At 36.7% G+C, this 7273-nt stretch overlaps 1 protein-coding gene across 4 annotated transcripts in view; it reads left to right on the top strand.

Moving 5' to 3' along the window:
* Positions 1–350: 350 nt before the first annotated feature.
* The window catches only part of APBA1 (amyloid beta precursor protein binding family A member 1), a 290257-nt gene continuing 283334 nt past the window's right edge, over positions 351–7273 (top strand). For all 4 annotated transcript variants that reach the window (XM_031943563.1, XM_031943568.1, XM_031943565.1 and 1 more), the window contains exon 1: positions 351–716. The gene's annotated coding sequence lies outside the window, so the exon portion shown is untranslated. The remainder of the gene's footprint in view (positions 717–7273) is intronic.

Raw genomic sequence — 7273 nt, 5'->3', positions numbered from 1 at the left:
ATTGCTTCTAGTACATCATCTTGGACTGCCACCAAGGAGCGGAGAGACCTGGATGGTCTGGAGACCCCGGGCAACACGTCCCAGCCCCAGGCGTAGCCCACAGCCAAAGAGGGGGTGTGCAGCGCTTCTGGCACTTGACTTGTGCTGCCACTGCGTGGATACTGGAAGAAAAAGGGTCGGTACTGGCTTCTGGGCTTGAGAATTTGGACCTCTCCCTCACTAGGGTGTGTGGGCCCGCAATGAATAAAGTGGTACACAGAGAAGCAAGGGTGCGCACGCGCACGGACACACATTACTCTCTCACTCTCTCTCTCTCTCTCTCTCTCTCTCTCTCTCTCTCTCTCTCTCGGACACACATTACTCTCTCTCTCTCTCTCTCTCTCTCTCTCTCTCCAAACCCAGCCTCGCGCGGCAAAACGTCACTCGGAGCTGGGAGGGGAAAGAGAAGGGAGGTGGGGTCGGAGGATCCGGGAGGGAGCAGGAACAGTCACTGCTTCTACTGCTGGTCTGCGGGTGCTGCTCCTGGGGCGAGCTGGGAGCGGCCCCCAGCCAGAGACGAAGGAGGAAGAGGACGAAGAGAGTAAAGAACATGGTGGAGCTGGAGACAGCAGTGGCCAGAGGAAAAGCTCGTGCCCAGGCTGGTAGTCCATCCTGTCATTACCCCCGCGCCTCCTGCTAACGTGGGCCCCACCAGACCCCAGCTGTCAAGCTACAAGGTACTGGTGGAGAGAGGGAGGGAGGTGGGAGTGAATGGGGAGGGATAAGGATACCACCTCTGATGGAAGCCTCTCCTGCAGATAGGGAAGGGATGGGGAGGGTAGATGGTTCTGTGAGGAGGGTGGGGGTTTATTAATGATGCTGATGGTGGTAATTAGCATAATGCATTCCTTGCTCACCTCCCGCCCCATCTCCAAATGAAGGGAAAAGGGGGATGCCCTAGACTGACTGTCCAGGGAGGAGATACGATGCGGAGACAGGACAAGAAGAGGATTTAAAGAATAAATGTACAGTAGATCTCAGGGGAGATGCGATGCACGCTGAAAAATCACGGATTTTGCAGGAGCAGAAGGGCCTGGAGACTGGAACAGTACACTCTTGAGTAGTGTGTGTGTGTGTGTGTGTGTGTGCGTGCGTGTGTGTGCCCTCTTGTGAGCGAGAAGCGAGTGTGATTGAACCTCCAGTCCTCAAGCTGCAGTTAGTGGAACAGGAGTCTTGTTAGCATCTAGCTTGCTGTCAGCAGCCTCTTTAATAATAGGCAAGACTGTGGGACATTGTTATGGAAGATTTTCATCCTGAAACTGTATAATTTCTGATAGTGCCTCTGTGTTTTGGAATCCGCAAGTGAATTTTCTCCTTGCCCTGACCTCCTTACTTTGGAATGTAGGTGAGGAAGTAAAAATGTAACGCCTAAGCACTGGTCCTCCAGTGGGATGATGGTCACATCTGGAAGTGCTGAGGTTGCTCCTACACTTTCTGCTTCTTTCTGTATGTAGCACCATTCAGGTGGCACTTGTTTTTGCCTAGTGTCTGCATTGGTCTAAGTCTCCTCCCTGACAATGCAGCTTCTATTGTTTGTCTCATTTCTGACCAGTAGAAAGAATACTCTTACCACTTCTGCCTTACTATCTTCTCTCCTCTCAACTCCCCAGCCGCAATCACTTAAATGTCAGGTATTCTACCTTCCTGCTACTACTAATGTAATAACTCTAATGTTTGTTAAAGTATTTGAGAATCATTGATAAGTGTTATTTTCTTACCTTTCTTTCTAAACAGCATTTGTTTAGGAAATGTTATCCAAAAAAGGAGGGGAAAATAGTGCCTAATATTTTCATGTATGTTTAAGAAACCGACTTCTTTCTCTCTTAACACTAGTGAAATAAGCTTTCCTAGTTTTCACTAATAAGTGCTGTATTGAAATCTCCTAGTCACCAAAGGGATTGTATATTTGCTGAAAAGTCATCTGCCCTTTTACCTTGTGCTTTGCTGTTGTAGGGCGTTTCAAGTCTGGTCATAGCCAGCTGAATCAAAGCGAAGGGTCATAGAGATGGACAAACAAAAATATTATTGTTGGGTTGATTATGTATAACAGGAGTAAACCACTACCAGGATTGGTGTGAAACATATATAGCTTCTATGTGGGAAACTATTGGCATATATATTACATACACACACATACACATGAAAAACTGTCTATATATAATGATATCTCTGTTGTTAAGAGAAACCAGGCACGTGTAACTTAATTGGAATTCTTACAAGGTAAATATGTCTCTTTGTTGAGAGAAAAAGAATTATTTATCTTTATACTAAACACCTTGGCATTTCTTTGTTAACACAGGCTAGCTTAGCCTGCTTGAAATATCCTAGTAACAATATTTTAAATCTACTGCATTGCTGTCAGAATCTAAATTGGCTGCCTTGTCTTTTTTCCCCTTTTAAGACCATAGTTATTATACCCACAAAAACAAATATATAACACATTGTTATCATAGGGGTTTTTTAAGATTGTATTTTTTATTAGTTTATATTGCAGTTCATACTTAATAAGAATCAGTCACTTATACCTTCCTTTTACTATATATATATATATAGCAATTGCTTAATTTAATGTATTTTGTTCATTAACAATAATATAAGGATCAGGATTTCTTGAAAAAGTTAATAGGTAGCATAGATTTATTATTGCGTTCTTTTTGAGCCTTTAACATTTCAATTTGAGATTATCTTAACTCTGAAGAGTTGGTAATACATTTTGGGGAAAAACACATTTATAGATCTGAGTATATAATCTCATCATATTTGTAGAATCTTTTTCTTATAAGTAGTTACTGAATTTTGAGGTCTTTCTGAGGGTTTTCTTTACCCATTTTATGTGTGAAAAATATTTTTTTTAAAAAAAGTTCTTTATATTTGAAAGTAAACAGAAATGTCTAGCAAAATTCAAGCTTGTTAAATAAATACAAACAGTCTATTTTCCAAGAAAGTTTATATTCCCCATAAGTTATCCAAGGATAATGTCAGTTTGACTAAGGGAATTGGTAATTATATTGATTGAATGTCATTTGTAACAACTACAATTAAGTTTAATAAAATATTGCATGCAATGTTTAGAGATGAATAGATTTTATTGAATTTTGCAATTCATCATTATAACTTATAGCTTTTGCAGTAGCCTACAGCAACCCATTTGTTTTGCATGGATATATTTCATTCACTTAAAATATTATTAACTCCATTTTCACTATTATTCAGCTTCAAAAAAAAAAAACAAAACACCAAGCTGATTCTTTAAAATACATTTTGTTGTTTTTGCTTGCATTTTTTCTTTTTTGACTTCACTTTTCTTGTGCAGCACAATAATTGTAGAAAAATGTATAAAAGAATTGCACATGTTTAACATATATTGGATTACTTGCCATCTAGAGAAGGGAGTGGGGGAAAGGATGGGAAAATTTGGAAGAGAAGGTTTTGCAAGGGTCAATGTTGAAAAATTATCCGTGCATATGTTTTGAAAATAAAAAGCTTTAATAAAAAAAAATTAAAATATGTAAAAAAAATAGAATACTTGCAAGAAAAAATATTTACTGATAGCTGGTTGTAAAGAAAAAAGCTACAATTTATTTTGACTTTTATTCTATAGTAGACATTCATGATTTTATATGGAAATAAAAGCAAAGAATTTTGCACTTAGAAAAATAAATGTGTACTTCCAGTTTCACAGTAGTGTAAGTGATTTTTTGAAACAGCTTTAATATAATATTATGAAATACAGCCACCCCCTACTTTATCAACTTCATGGAAAAAGGTATTCATTTTTAAAATTGATCAAGCCAGAGGCTTTTCCATTGTCTAATATATTCTATAAACTTATTCTCATGTGGAATTTTGATTTTAATTAGTAAAACTAAATGAAAACAATAAAGCAAAAAGATGTACAAAAAGATGAGATCTTTTCTTGTATGACAGGAACATATGTGATATCAAAGTATGATTCAAATTGAAGTGTAAGGTTGTTTCAGTGATCTGAGTCCAGTCAATATATCCAAGCTAAAAACAAACTACTTAGATATCTCCTTCCCATTTATAAGATGGACATTGAATTGTGATTTGTTTCACTATCTTCACCAGAGAACTGCTGAATGATGAAAATAATTTTTCCCCATTTCACTTCATTTATTCATGTCATTTTAAGATTAGGGAGAAAAAAAATCACATCTTATAGATCTGATCATTAGCTTCCATGACATAATTGTTTGTGATTTCACACTAGAAAGATAGAGGAGTTAAGTGTGTGATAGTGATGTAAATTGTGTCCCCTTTGATTTTGGGGGGCTCTGAGGCTTTGCTCACTCTTTTGGGGGGAAGTTCCTAAGTCTCAGACTCTCCTCTGAAAGAAGCCCACCCTCAGGGAGCATAGTTGGGTGGTCTCATTCAGTTGGAAATCTTGGCTGCGGATATGGTCACACCCTCTATTGAGTTGAAGATTAGTCTGGAACTACTCCCAGTAGCTCAAACTACCAAGATAAGTAATCTCTTTTCAATTGGAGATCTAGGTCCCGGGGCACTGACAACATTGAAGGAATGTCATTCAATTTTGAATTGAAGCCTGAGCCTCAGAGGGCTAATAAAAGACAACTCTGAACCCCGAATCTTTGCAGAAGTCTGAAACAGGGATTATGCTTGCCAAGGAAGCTGTCCTGCCAAAACTTTTGCTCACTGGTGAAGATATTGTCTTCTCAGTGCCAATAAATCCCTTTTGCCACACAGATTTTGGGTTTGCGAATTATTTCACATAGGGCCTGCACTGACCTGAAGGATTTTCCCACCCCAATTCTCACACCTCATCACAACTACTACTAACTTCATCATTTGCACTTTATCAATAGCATGGGAGCTGAGATATTGGATCTGAGTTAATGGACCAGGTAAATAAATTCAATGACATTATTATGTTCAATTAATATGATTGATTATGATATGACATGATGATAATAATCATATATTAATATGATTAATATTAACACTATACCTTCTTATCCTTCAGCCATATTATTGTATGCAATTGACAAAGGACTGTCCAGAATAAATGTTAATGTTATTGGTAACAATATGGAAAACTTTCTACTGACCACTATATGTTAGGTAGGAAACTGACAAATGGTCTTTGCTCACCAGTGGTGATTCCTCAGAGAGGAATTTCCCAGTCTTCAGAGCAAAAATTCAAATATAAAGATATGATTAAGGCACCTTTGTATCTTAATTCCTGGGGATTGCTTATTTCCAAAGAAGACATAATGTCTAGACATGACAGTGAATTAATTTTTTTACATAGCTCTCATAATATGTAGACATTTTAGTGAATTCATTTATAAAAGACTAGGGAAGTGCTAGATTTTTTGCATCTGAGATTTCATTAAATCATTAATATTACTGGGATTTTATTTTTCATTTTTTTTAATGTTATATAGATCTTCTATCTCACCTTGGAATTTAGGTAGTATTTCAGGTCTTTTTATTTAATGAAAATTTAGTGTTTATGATATTCATATAAAAACAGTACTGACAAGTCACTTTCACAGAAACATAACCATTTATTTGTCCTATTGTGTCAAGTTTTTCCAGTATCATGGGAACATTTTATCTTTATCAGAAGGTGTACCCCACTTTGTGAAAAGTTGTATGTATGCAACTAACATTTTTGTAAACTGAATCAAAATGTAAAATGCTCCAGTAGAAGATGTTCGTTAAAGAACTGTATCAAATCTTTTTGTAACAAGCATAATTTATTTGTTTGCTAAATTTGGACTTTAAAATTTTATTTCCTTAAAGTGGAGCACACCAACATTACATTCTTTTCCTTGGGAAAGATGCTTAAGGGCAAGGGTCTAAATAAAATCAAAGTAAATTTTCAGATTATCCCCAAATGTTAGCATATTTGGTAGGTAATAGTATATAATTTTTGCCTGTTAAGCCTGATTGAGAATTTTCTTTCTGAGTATGAATTTCTTTTCCTCTTCTGTGGGTGAATTAGAGTAGGGAGAGAAGTGGGAAGTGGCATAGAATGAATGAATGAAACTACCAGTTGACTTTCTTCTAGGAGTCATTCTGAGTATATATTCTAATTCTAGTAGTTTCATTTTAAGTGTGTCCAATTCCTGTGTTCTTTCCTCTTTCTCTACAAGATTATCTACTAGTCTGGTCAGGCTCCTGGGAAAATTCTTTTTTCTTTGTTTGCCTCCTCCCTGCCTCCAAACATCTATCCCAAATACCTAAGAATTCTGGTGTATATTCAAAATTTCAGGGATCTGTGATTTTGTTGGTGTGGCTGCTTTTTTCCACCAGCTCTGATGAAAGTTCCTGTTTAACTCAGTAAATGGTCTTGTGAAAGTTGCTGGGACTGAGGAATTTCTCATCCTAGTGTCAAAATTGTGATTAAGTCTCTCAGAGCTTAGCCAGGAAGGGCTTCAGACTACAGGCTCATAATCTATCACTAGACGCACTTCCTCCTAATATAGACCCATTTAGCAGTGGTGAAAAGAAATTGTTTCAATTGTTTCATTGTTTTATTTTGTTTTCTTAGTTTAGACTAAAAAACTTTTCAATCAAAACTTATTCTCCATTAATATTGCCTTTTGAGAAGCCAAGATCACTAGAGGTTAGTAGAACAGAACAGTGATATTTAGCTCTTTTCATCTATCAACCTGTTGTGCTTATTTCTTCTTCATGACTTATAAGATTGAAAGCAATCAATACTCCAAATGATGTATTTATTTTCCACCACTTAAAAATAGTTTTTACCTCCCAGTTAGGATTTTTGCTCTCCCAAGTACTTGAAGATTACAGATTATTTTCTAAACAAACACCATGGAAATATTGTAATAACCAAGTTAGAATTTATTCCATAGATGAAATTTCCCATAGTGTTACATAGTATAAAAAGTCTAGCTATTTCTGTCCTTTGGCATAATATTTTTTTGGTCTCTTTAGGATGAAAAAAAAAAAAAACTCTTTTTTTTTTTTTAAAAAAAGCAGAAATTAAATGTTCCCTTGTAATAGATATAATCATTTTACCTTCAGAATCAAATATAAAATCATCTGTTTGGCATTCAAAACTCTTCACAAACTTGTTCACTCCTACCTTTCTACTCTTCTTACACACCTCTACAAAATCTATTGATCCTTGCTATTCCTCCCACAAGACACTCCCTTTCCAGACTCCAGTATCCAGACTCCAGTATTGGCTGTTTCCCATCTCTGGAATACTCACCTTCTT

The sequence above is a fragment of the Sarcophilus harrisii genome, chromosome 1 (genome assembly GCF_902635505.1).
Source record: "Sarcophilus harrisii chromosome 1, mSarHar1.11, whole genome shotgun sequence".
In the NCBI taxonomy this organism is placed as follows: Eukaryota; Metazoa; Chordata; class Mammalia; order Dasyuromorphia; family Dasyuridae; genus Sarcophilus; species Sarcophilus harrisii.
Note: the sequence above shows the minus strand (reverse complement) of the source record. Positions and strands in the feature narration are given on the sequence as shown.